Below are 12,179 nucleotides of genomic sequence, written 5' to 3'. Positions count from 1 at the left end.
GAGTGCAAAAGACTGCCTGAGGGCTGATATGTTAGTGGAAGAACTCTGTGTCCAAGGTTCTTGATACTTAGGGCACCTCTGCTTTTCCTGATTCCTGCTTTAGTCAGAGAAGAGCACTTGCTCTGGATACTCTTCCCCTGTGGCAGGTGGGTGAGGAGAAGGGGGGTAAGAAAAGGGCAGGGCTTCCAGAAATTGACAGGTCTTCTGCTGTTGATGTTTTTTCCTCTGCTCTTACCTGGAGGGTCCTGAACTCCAGCATAAGGTGACCTGAGTGTGCGATGCCGGTCCGTGATGGCATTCAGGTTAGCCACTTTTAGCAGCCTCAGTGGCACTAGGTTGCTCTCATCAAGCTGCTGGTATTCTTCAGCCCCAGACCCACTGATTGGTCCCCATTCTGCCATCAGCCTGTTTACCAGGTTGGGTTTTTGGTCAAGAAATTGCATAGAGCAGAAAAAACACTAAGGAAAAAAAATTAAAATCTCTCCTGGCTTTTTTCCTGAACAATACTGAGAATGTTACCTCAGCAATTATAGGGGGATAAAAAGACTGACTCCTTGGTAATCGATACACACAGTGGGGTGCAAGATTTGACCCCTAGGACTTTAGGTATTATGGTTATCTCAGGTTTAAATTTTATCCTGCCCTCTCCTTTTCCACCCTCACACTTACTTTGCTTCTGTCCGGAAGGTGAGAGGTTAACCACTAGAGGAGCAGTGGCCTCGTCCCGCAGAATTTCAGGTAATGGTTTCTCTGTAATCCCAAGGCATTCTGGTTCTCTCTGATAACAGTACGTCTGAAAACAGAAAGTAAAGTTGTCACTGTGTACACTCAGGTGAAGTGCCTGAGGGTGCTTGTTGTAGAGGCTGCAGAAGATCGACAGTTATTTCAGTGTGGATACTTTCTTTTCTTAGTCATCATTCTGTTCTTAAGCCCCTTCAGAGAATTTTTTAAAATTTCAGATACTGCATTTCTGTTCCAAAATTTCGACTTTTCAAGAAAAAGTTTCAGTTTCTCTGTTTAGTTGATAATAGCTGCTTTAATATTATTAAAACATTATCTGATAAATCCAACATCTGGGTCATCTTGAAGTTGCCCTCTGCTGATTGTCTCTTCCCTTGCAAATGGCTTTAATTTTGCTTTTTCTTTGTGTAAGTTGGGATTGTATCTTGAACATGAATGTATGTGAATGTTAGGTTGTGGAGACTCTGGTTTCTCTTAATGTTTGTATTTTAGCAGGCAGTTAACTTGGTTAGACTCAAAACTGCAAACTCTGTCTGCCTCTGCAGTGCGCGGCAGTTCAAATATCAGTCCAGTTCTGTCCTTAACAGGCCTTTGGATTCTGTGCAGGCATGGTTTGTGGGTCAGCTAGAGATCTGGGCAGAGTTTACACACAGCATCTGGGACTCCCCTTTCCTGGCGCTCTGCTTTCTTCTGGTTCCTCTGGATAGAAAGGCTGGCTTGGGTTTGTTTTCTGTTTGGAACTTCAGCTGGACAACCCTCTGGTCAAAGCTCCAAAAATGGGGATTTCACTCTTTGCCAGGCCCTTCCAATTTTCAACTTCTCTCTAAAATCTGCTAGCCTTTTTTCACTTCAGACAGTTTTTTAAATATTTTATCTCGAGTTTATAGTTGCTATCTGTGAGAGGATCCACTGGAAGCAGAATTCCCTACTAGCATCTTTATCCATTACTGAAGTTTTTGGGAACAAAAGTGATACCTATTTAAGAGAGCTTCAGTCTTCAGCAATTAAATGGGGATGGATTGATGCATGTCATCAGTATGGTTTGTTAATTACCTCAGGAGGACTCAACTGCGTCCACTTTAACTTGCTTTGCAACCTTGGGCAAGTCTTTTCTGCTTGGGACCCACTGTCTCTCCTCTGGTAAATGAGATCATTGGACTCTCCATGATCTGTAAGAGGCCTTTCATATCGGTTTCTAGACAGACGCACACATGCTACCACCACTGTTACCACCAACAGTAACACGAAACAGCAGAAGAGATGCGTGAGGAAGGTGGTGTGGGTGGGTCTGTCAGAAAGCCCTCTGAAGGGGCAGCACTAGAGAGTTTGAGAATGTTTAGTCATCCTGGGGACAGAGGGCCAGTACGCTCAGGATGCAAGAAGTAAATGACATTCAGAAGCAAAGGAAAGAAATCATCTGCTGCTTGTTTCTGTTCCTCAGAAATCAGGAGAGAATGTAGACAGTTGAAAACAAATCAGGATCATCTGCAGTTCCTGTTTGTTTGATTTTTGGCAGTGCATTCTATCTCGATTTGGAGAGGATAGCCCCCTGTGCCTTAGTACTATGCCAGCAAATTTGGCAGTAGGCGGGAAGGGCAGTTGCTCTCAAGCAGGGGTGCTGCTGTGGTTGCTGGGGTTCGTGGAGATAGGCCAGACTTACGCGGCCATTTCTTAGAGTTGAGAATTTTTATGTAGAAGAGGTTCTGTGCAGGGGAAGGTGTGTGAAAGGTGGGTGAAGAGGGGAATGAGACAGGTGGTGCATGGGGTAGGACAGAAGGTGGGCCAGTTCTGAAGCTGTTTGAATGGCAGCCATACTCAACTGACTTTTCTTTAGAAGTGTGTGTGTGGTGGTGGGTCAAGTAGAGAGCTAAAGCTTTTCCCGTAGCTGCCCAAGCCATTTCTCGGGTGCTGCTCCTGGTACAGTTCCTTTTTTTCTACTCTTCTATTTCCATTGCTTATCGGTAATTCTTTTCTCTTGAGGTCTCTTCAGGTCATCTTTTTTTTAAGCCATTAAAAAGACTATCATTTCTCTGTCTTAATTTGAACCTTCCAGCTTTCTAGGAAGAGAGAGGCAGGGATGATTTCCCTTATATGTGTGTTATGGGGTTGGTAGTGGACATGTAGAAACCAGATAGGGTTTGGAAGGAGGCCACAAAGTGTTCTGCAGGATATGTAAGGGAGTGATGGGAAGTTGTGATTAAAGGTGGGGATCATTCAAATATAGACCATGTACAAAAGCTTTTGTTTTACTACTAGCTTAGAAGCTATCTTTCCATTCTTCCTCAAGATTAGCATGGACAGAAGTTGGAACTGATCTTCTACCTCCAGTAATTCTTCTCTCATCTTAGTGAAGACATTCTTGACTACTAAGTTTGGTTTTTTAGCTGTCCTATAGAGTGCTCATTAGAAAACCATGGAATAAGTTTGCAGACAAAGAAGCTCTAGTTTGAGTTCTAATGGACAGTGGGACCTTCAGGGCACTTTTGAGGACTAAGTCTAGAAGGCAAACCAGTGAAAGTCAGCATTTTGAAGGGGTTTTTGTAGTCAGGCAGATTTGGGTTTAAATCCTGACTGCCATTTACTAGAAGCTGTAAGACCTTGGACAAGTCACTTGACAGCTTAAAGTTTAGATTCTTTATCTATAAGAGGGTGATATTTTGTGTTATTGTTTTATGTAAAACATAAAACATACTGCCTGGGGTGTGGTAGATACTCCACAGATGTTTGGGTTTTTTTCTTAACCATCTTCCAGAACATCTTATTTTTAGTAGAATCCCAGTTTTAGCCCTAAGCAGTTGTATGACTCACCCTTCCCAAGCTTCAGTTTCCTTCCTTAAATCCAGGGCATTTAACTAGTTGATTTCTGAGATCCTATCCAAGCTGTAAATTACATGAATTTTTAGACTTTGGGGAATGTATAGGTCTGTTAATTTCAGGGAAGACAGTGGTGTGTATCCTAGGTCCATATCATGTCATAGGAAAGAGGAAGTCTTTTGGGGCCAAACTCCTTTCCTCTGAGGGGGAGAGATAGCCATCTTCCTTCAGAGTCAGGATCTGGATTCAGATCCTGCCTTACCTCTTTTCTGACACTACACTGTATGAATGTCTATGGGACAGGCCTTCAGGTCAAATCAGTCTTGGTGCTTTTCATGTTTTACCTATCTCTTCCTTTCTGTTTATATTGTGTCCAGGTCAGAAGGCATTGAAAGATAGTGTATGACTGTTAGCAACATAGCAAGCATCAGGGGAGCAGCCAGAGGCATTGACGGAAAGCTTAAATTTCCTAAATGCTAAGTATGTCATAACTTGGCCACACTGATAGAATTAAATGGTTTCTGAAGTCTACAATTTTTCCACCATTGCAGGAGAGGGAGGAAGGCCAGTATTTGTTGATGACCTATTATGAACTAAATACTATGCTAAGTACTTCACATGTTTTCTCAGGGTAACTAACCAGCCAATGTAAGGAGAATAAAAATCCTTGCATGAAGTCAACAGTCTTCAGAAGTAGGTCTAGCTACCATTTAATGAATACTTACTATATGCCAGGCATATAGTCCTATTGCACATACATTATCTCCCTTAATACTTACACAAACCCTATAAGGTAAGCATTATTATTTTCATGATGAGGAGATGGGCTTGGAGAGGTTAAATAACTTCTCCAAGTTCCACGCAGGCAGTAAATGGTAGGACTTGATTTCAAATGTGGGTTATTTTCATTGTACTGTGTTTTCCTTTGAGAAGGTTACTTTTTTTTTTTTTTTGTAGATAATTATTTTTTATTGAAGGGTAGTTGACACACAGTATTACATTACATTAGTTTCAGGTGTACAACATAGTGATTCAACATTTATATACATGACAATTCTAGGTACCAGCTATCACCATACCAAGCTGTTACACTATCTTGACTATATTCATTACATCCTGGTTACTTATTATTTTACCACTGGAAGTGTGTACTTTTTTTTTTTTTTTGTGAGGGCATCTCTCATATTTATTGATCAAATGGTTGTTAACAACAATAAAATTCTGTATAGGGGAGTCAATGCTCAATGCACAATCATTAATCAACCCCAAGTCTAATTTTCGTCAGTCTGCAATCTTCTGAGGCATAACAAACAAGTTCTTACATGGAGAACAAATTCTTACATAGTGAATATGTTCTTACATGGTGAACAGTACAAGGGCAGCCATCACAGAAACCTTCGGTTTTGCTCATGCATTATGAACTATAAACAGTCAGTTCAAATATGAATACTCATTTGGTTTTTATACTTGATTTATATGTGGATACCACATTTCTCTCTTTATTATTATTATTTTTAATAAAATGCTGAAGTGGTAGGTAGATACAAGATAAAGGTAGAAAACATAGTTTAGTGTTGTAAGAGAGCAAATGTAGATGATCAGGTGTGTGCCTGTAGACTATGTGTTAATCCAAGCTAGACAAGGGCAATAAAACATCCACGTATGCAGAAGATTTCTCTCAGAACAGGGGGGGTGAGGTTCTAAGCCTCACCTCTGTTGATCCCCAATTTCTCACCTGATGGCCCCCCTGCGACTGTGCCTGTCTTAGGTTGTTCCTCCCTTGAGGAATCTTACCGTCTCTGGCTAACCAGTCATCTTCCGGGGCCATACAGGGAAATGTAAAGTTGGTAAGTGAGAGAGAAGCCTTATTGTTTGAAATGGTTAGCTTTTTACTTCTTTGCATATTTATGCCCCGTGGCTTCTATGCCCAGCATTTGTCTTGAGGTATCTTTACCACTTGGAAGAATTATGATACTCGGTAAATTTGATATGAGGCACGAATTCTATTTAAGGGTTGTAATTAGGAAGGAAGAAGAAAAGCTATAGAAGTAGCAGGCGGCAGAAAACATGGGAAGATTGATTATTTCTTTGACATATCTTATTGTAGAGTAACTTCAGCATGTATAGGTTTTAAGCTACTACTTAAATTGCGCACACACATTAACATAATATGAGTATAGTTACATAACCAAAGCATACCTGTAATTACCAGCCATCTCCAGTGAAACCAAGAAAACCAGTTAGGCACCTTAGGCATTTGTGAAAACTTATCTATGATATGGTGGATATTGTCCAACTGAACTTGAACAGTCTGAGAGAAATCAGACAAATTAAAACAACCCATTCCTGGGGAATGTTCACATCCCTTATGTTCTTTTAACAGTAAATAGTCTGTAGTTGTAAGATTTTGGAGCGCTACAATTTGCACTTCTCCTAATTCTTGATTGAGTTCCAACAGTATAGATCCAGTCAAATTTGTTGTTTTACTGTATGCACAGGCCAGCTTAGATATCTCCTTCCTCATTCCCATGGCAAGTCCAGGAACTGGTGGGATGAGTGCATCTACAGCTGTAGCAGTGCGTGGATCTTTGTTGGGGTTTTTTGATGATCATCTTCTGGCATGAGTCTTCCAGAGAGTGCAGATGTTGGAAGTTCTTTTTCATATCATATCTTAGTTCATTTTCGGGGTAGCCCAATTAGGCTTTGATCCTCTGTATAAACACAAACAGACCCTTTGCCTACACTTTTATATGCTCTTTATACTCTTGTGTAGAACTCATTGGAGGTTACCACACAGGAACTGCCCTTTTCTTTTTTTTTTGGTATCACTAATCTACACTTACATGACGAATATTATGTTTACTAGGCTCTCCCCTATACCAGGTCTCCCCTATAAACCCCTTTACAGTCACTGTCCATCAGCATAGCAAAATGTTGTAGAATCACTACTTGCCTTCTCTGTGTTGTACAGCCCTCCCTTTTCTCCTACCCCCCATGCATGCTAATCTTAATACCCCCCTACTTCTCCCCCCCCTTTATCCCTCCCTACCCACCCATCCTCCCCAGTCCCTTTCCCTTTGGTACCTGTTAGTCCATTCTTGAGTTCTGTGATTCTGCTGCTGTTTTGTTCCTTCAGTTTTTCCTTTGTTCTTATATTCCACAGATAAGTGAAATCATTTGGTATTTCTCTTTCTCTGCTTGGCTTGTTTCACTGAGCATAATACCCTCCAGCTCCATCCATGTTGCTGCAAATGGTTGGATTTGCCCTTTTCTTATGGCTGAGTAGTATTCCATTGTGTATATGTACCACATCTTCTTTATCCATTCATCTATAGATGGACATTTAGGTTCCTTCCAATTCTTGGCTATTGTAAATAGTGCTGCGATAAACATAGGGGTGCACTGATCTTTCTCATACTTGATTGCTGCATTCTTAGGGTAAATTCCTAGGAGTGCAATTCCTGGGTCAAATGGTAGGTCTGTTTTGAGCATTTTGATGTACCTCCATACTGCTTTCCACAATGATTGAACTAACTTACATTCGCACCAGCAGTGTAGGAGGGTTCCCCTTTCTCCACAGCCTCGCCAACATTTGTTGTTGTTTGTCTTTTGGATGGCAGCCATCCTTACTGGTGTGAGGTGATACCTCATTGTAGTTTTAATTTGCATTTCTCTGATAATTAGCGATGTGGAGCATCTTTTCATGTGTCTGTTGGCCATCTGTATTTCTTTTTTGGAGAACTGTCTGTTCAGTTCCTCTGCCCATTTCTTAATTGGGTTATTTGTTTTTTGTTTGTTGAGGCGTGTGAGCTCCTTATATATTCTGGACGTCAAGCCTTTATCGGATGTGTCATTTTCAAATATATTCTCCCATACTGTAGGGATCCTTCTTGTTCTATTGATGGTGTCTTTTGCTGTACAGAAGCTTTTCAGCTTAATATAGTCCCACTTACTCATTTTTGCTGTTGTTTTCCTTGCCCGGGGAGATATGTTCAAGAAGAGGTCACTCATGTTTATGTCTAAGAGGTTTTTGCCTATGTTTTCTTCCAAGAGTTTAATGGTTTCATGGCTTACATTCAGGTCTTTGATCCATTTTGAGTTTACTTTTGTATATGGGGTTAGACAATGGTCCAGTTTCATTCTCCTACATGTAGCTGTCCAGTTTTGCCAGCACCATCTGTTGAAGAGACTGTCATTTCGCCATTGTATGTCCATGGCTCCTTTATCAAATATTAATTGACCATATATGTCTGGGTTAATGTCTGGATTCTCTAGTCTGTTCCATTGGTCTGTGGCTCTGCTCTTGTGCCAGTACCAAATTGTCTTGATTACTATGGCTTTATAGTAGAGCTTGAAGTTGGGGAGTGAGATCCCCCCTACTTTATTCTTCTTTCTCAGGATTGCTTTGGCTATTCGGGGTCTTTGGTGTTTCCATATGAATTTTTGAATTATTTGTTCCAGTTCATTGAAGAATGTTGCTGGTAGTTTCATAGGGATTGCATCAAATCTGTATATTGCTTTGGGCAGGATGGCCATTTTGATGATATTAATTCTTCCTAGCCACGAGCATGGGATGAGTTTCCATCTGTTAGTGTCCCCTTTAATTTCTCTTAAGAGTGACTTGTAGTTTTCAGAGTATAAGTCTTTCACTTCTTTGGTTAGGTTTATTCCTAGGTATTTTATTTTTTTTGATGCAATTGTGAATGGAGTTGTTTTCCTGATTTCTCTTTCTGTTGGTTCATTGTTAGTATATAGGAAAGCCACAGATTTCTGTGTGTTGATTTTGTATCCTGCAACTTTGCTGTATTCCGATATCAGTTCTAGTAGTTTTGGGGTGGAGTCTTTAGGGTTTTTTATGAACAGTATCATGTCATCTGCAAATAGTGACAGTTTAACTTCTTCTTTACCAATCTGGATTCCTTGTATTTCTTTATTTTGTCTGATTGCCGTGGCTAGGACCTCCAGTAGTATGTTAAATAACAGTGGGGAGAGTGGGCATCCCTGTCTAGTTCCCGATCTCAGAGGAAATGCTTTCAGCTTCTCGCTGTTCAATATAATGTTGGCTGTGGGTTTATCATAGATGGCCTTTATTATGTTGAGGTACTTGCCTTCTATTCCCATTTTGCTGAGAGTTTTTAACATGAATGGATGTTGAACTTTGTCAAATGCTTTTTCAGCATCTATGGAGATGATCATGTGGTTTTTGTGTTTCTTTTTGTTGATGTGGTGGATGATGTTGATGGACTTTCGAATGTTGTACCATCCTTGCATCCCTGGGATGAATCCCACTTGGTCATGGTGTATGATCCTTTTGATGTATTTTTGAATTCGGTTTGCTAATATTTTGTTGAGTATTTTTGCATCTACGTTCATCAGGGATATTGGTCTGTAGTTTTCTTTTTTGGTGGGGTCTTTGCCTGGTTTTGGTATTAGGGTGATGTTAGCTTCATAGAATGAGTTTGGGAGTATCCCCTCCTCCTCTATTTTTTGGAAAACTTTAAGGAGAATGGGTATTATGTCTTCCCTGTATGTCTGATAAAATTCCGAGGTAAATCCATCTGGCCCGGGGGTTTTGTTCTTTGGTAGTTTTTTGATTACCGCTTCACTTTCGTTGGTGGTAATTGGTCTGTTTAGATTTTCTGTTTCTTCCTGGGTCAATCTTGGAAGGTTATATTTTTCTAGGAAGTTGTCCATTTCCCCTAGGTTTCCCAGCTTGTTAGCATATAGGTTTTCATAGTATTCTCCAATAATTCTTTGCATTTCCGTGGGGTCCGTTGTGATTTTTCCTTTCTCGTTTCTGATACTGTTGATTTGTGTTGACTCTCTTTTCTTCTTAATAAGTCTGGCTAGAGGCTTATCTATTTTGTTTATTTTCTCGAAGAACCAGCTCTTGGTTTCATTGATTTTTGCTATTGTTTTATTCTTCTCAATTTTATTTCTTTCTTCTCTGATCTTTATTATGTCCCTCCTTCTGCTGACCTTAGGCCTCATCTGTTCTTCTTTTTCCAATTTTGATAATTGTGACATTAGACCATTCATTTGGGATTGCTCTTCCTTTTTTAAATAGGCTTGGATTGCTATATACTTTCCTCTTAAGACTGCTTTTGCTGTGTCCCACAGAAGTTGGGGCTTAGTGTTGTTGTTGTCATTTGTTTCCATATATTGCTGGATCTCCATTTTGATTTGGTCATTGATCCATTGATTATTTAGGAGCGTGTTGTTAAGCCTCCATGTGTTTGTGAGCCTCTTTGCTTTCTTTGTACAGTTTATTTCTAGTTTTATGCCTTGTGGTCTGAAAAGTTGGTTGGTAGGATTTCAATCTTTTGGAATTTTCTGAGGCTCTTTTTGTGGCCTAGTATGTGGTCTATTCTGGAGAATGTTCCATGTGCACTTGAGAAGAATGTATATCCCGCTGCTTTTGGATGTAGAGTTCTATAGATGTTTATTAGGTCCATCTGCTCTACTGTGTTGTTCAGTGCTTCCGTGTCCTTACTTATTTTCTGCCCAGTGGATCTATCCTTTGGGGTGAGTGGTGTGTTGAAGTCTCCTACAATGAATGCATTGCAGTCTATTTCCCCCTTTAGTTCTGTTAGTATTTGTTTCACATATGCTGGTGCTCCTGTGTTGGGTGCATATATATTTAGAATGGTTATATCCTCTTGTTTGACTGAGCCCTTTATCATTATGTAGTGTCCTTCTTTATCTCTTGTTACTTTCTTTGTTTTGAAGTCTATTTTGTCTGATATTAGTACTGCAACCCCTGCTTTCTTCTTGTTGTTGTTTGCTTGAAATATGTTTTTCCATCCCTTGACTTTTAGTCTGTACATGTCTTTGGGTTTGAGGTGAGTTTCTTGTATGCAGCATATAGATGGGTCTTGCTTTTTTATCCATTCTGTTACTCCGTGTCTTTTGATTGGTGCATTCAGTCCATTAACATTTAGGGTGACTATTGAAAGATATGTACTTATTGCCATTGCTGGCTTTAAATTCGTGGTTACCAAAGGTTCAAGGTTAGCCTCTTTAGTATCTTACTGCCTAACTTAGCTTGCTTATTGAGCTGTTATATACACTGTCTGGAGATTCTTTTCTTCTCTCCCTTCTTGTTCCTCCTCCTCGATTCTTCATATGTTGGGTGTTTTGTGCTGTGCTCTTTCTAGGAGTGCTCCCATCTAGAGCAGTCCCTGTAAGATGTTCTGTAGAGGTGGTTTGTGGGAAGCAAATTCCCTCAGCTTTTGTTTGTCTGGGAATTGTTTAATCCCACCGTCATATTTGAATGATAGTCGTGCTGGATACAGTATCCTTGGTTCAAGGCCCTTCTCTTTCATTGTATTAAATATATCATGCCATTCTCTTCTGGCCTGTAGGGTTTCTGTTGAGAAATCTGACGTTAGCCTGATGGGTTTCCCTTTATAGGTGACCTTTTTCTCTCTAGCTCCCTTTAAAACTCTTTCCTTGTCCTTGATCTTTGCCATTTTAATTATTATGTGTCTTGGTGTTGTCCTCCTTGGATCCTTTCTGTTGGGGGTTCTGTGTATTTCCGTGGTCTGTTCGATTACTTCCTCCCCCAGTGTGGGGAAGTTTTCAGCAATTATTTCTTCTAAGATACTTTCCATCTCTTTTCCTCTCTCTTCTTCTTCTGGGACCCCCATAATACGGATATTGTTCCTTTTGGATTGGTCACACAGTTCTCTTAATATTGTTTCATTCCTGGAGATCCTTTTGTCTCTCTCTATGTCAGCTTCTATGCGTTCCTGTTCTCTGATTTCAATTCCATCAATGGCCTCTTGCATTCTATCCATTCTGCTTATAAACCCTTCCAGAGTTTGTTTCATTTCTGCGATCTCCTTTCTGGCATCTGTGATCTCCTTCTGGACTTCATCCCATTTCTCTTGGGTATTTCTCTGCATCTCTGTCAGCATGTTTATGATTCTTATTTTGAATTCTTTGTCAGGAAGACTGGTTAGGTCTGTCTCCTTCTCTGGTGTTGTCTCTGTGATCTTTGTCTGCCTGTAGCTTTGCCTTTTCATGGTGATAGGAATAGTCTGCAGAACTGGGACGAGTGACGGCTGGAAGGACTTCCTTTCTTGTTGGTTTGTGGCCCTCCTCTCCTGGGAGAACAGCGGCCTCTAGTGGCTTGTGCTGCGCAGCTGCGCGCAGACAGGGTTTCTGCTTCCTGCCCGGCTGCTATGGAGTTAATCTCCGCTGTTGCTGTGGGCGTGGCCTGGCTCGGGCAGCTGCTCCAAAATGGTGGAGTCGCGTTGGAGCAGGAGTGGCTGGGAGACTATTTATCTCCGTAAGGGGCCTCCCTGCTCCCTGCAGCCCAGGGGTTAGGGTGCCCAGAGATCCCGGATTCCCTACCTCTGGATTAAGTGACCCGCCCTACCCCTTTAAGACTTCCAAAACGCACCCGCCGAAACAAAGCAACGACCACCAAAAAAAAAAAAAAAAAGAAAAAAAATTTTTTAAATTAAAAAAATAAAAAAGGTGGTCGTTCGTTTTTCTTTATTCTCCGGTGCCAGCCTCAGGCCTCTGCTCACCGGTCTTTCTGCCCTGTTTCCCTAGTATTGGGGTCCCTATCCCTTTAAGACTTCCAAAAAGCGCTCGCCAAAACAAAACAGCAGAAA

The 12,179-nt window shown here is 40.9% G+C and overlaps 1 protein-coding gene across 3 annotated transcripts in view; it reads left to right on the top strand.

Annotated features, from left to right (window-relative positions):
• LUZP1 (leucine zipper protein 1) overlaps nucleotides 1-12,179 on the top strand; it is a 91,440-nt gene that overhangs the window by 51,200 nt on the left and 28,061 nt on the right. The window lies entirely within an intron of this gene.

The sequence above is a fragment of the Manis pentadactyla genome, chromosome 4, assembly GCF_030020395.1.
Source record: "Manis pentadactyla isolate mManPen7 chromosome 4, mManPen7.hap1, whole genome shotgun sequence".
NCBI lineage: Eukaryota > Metazoa > Chordata > Mammalia > Pholidota > Manidae > Manis > Manis pentadactyla.
This window is presented reverse-complemented; position numbering and strand designations above follow the sequence as displayed.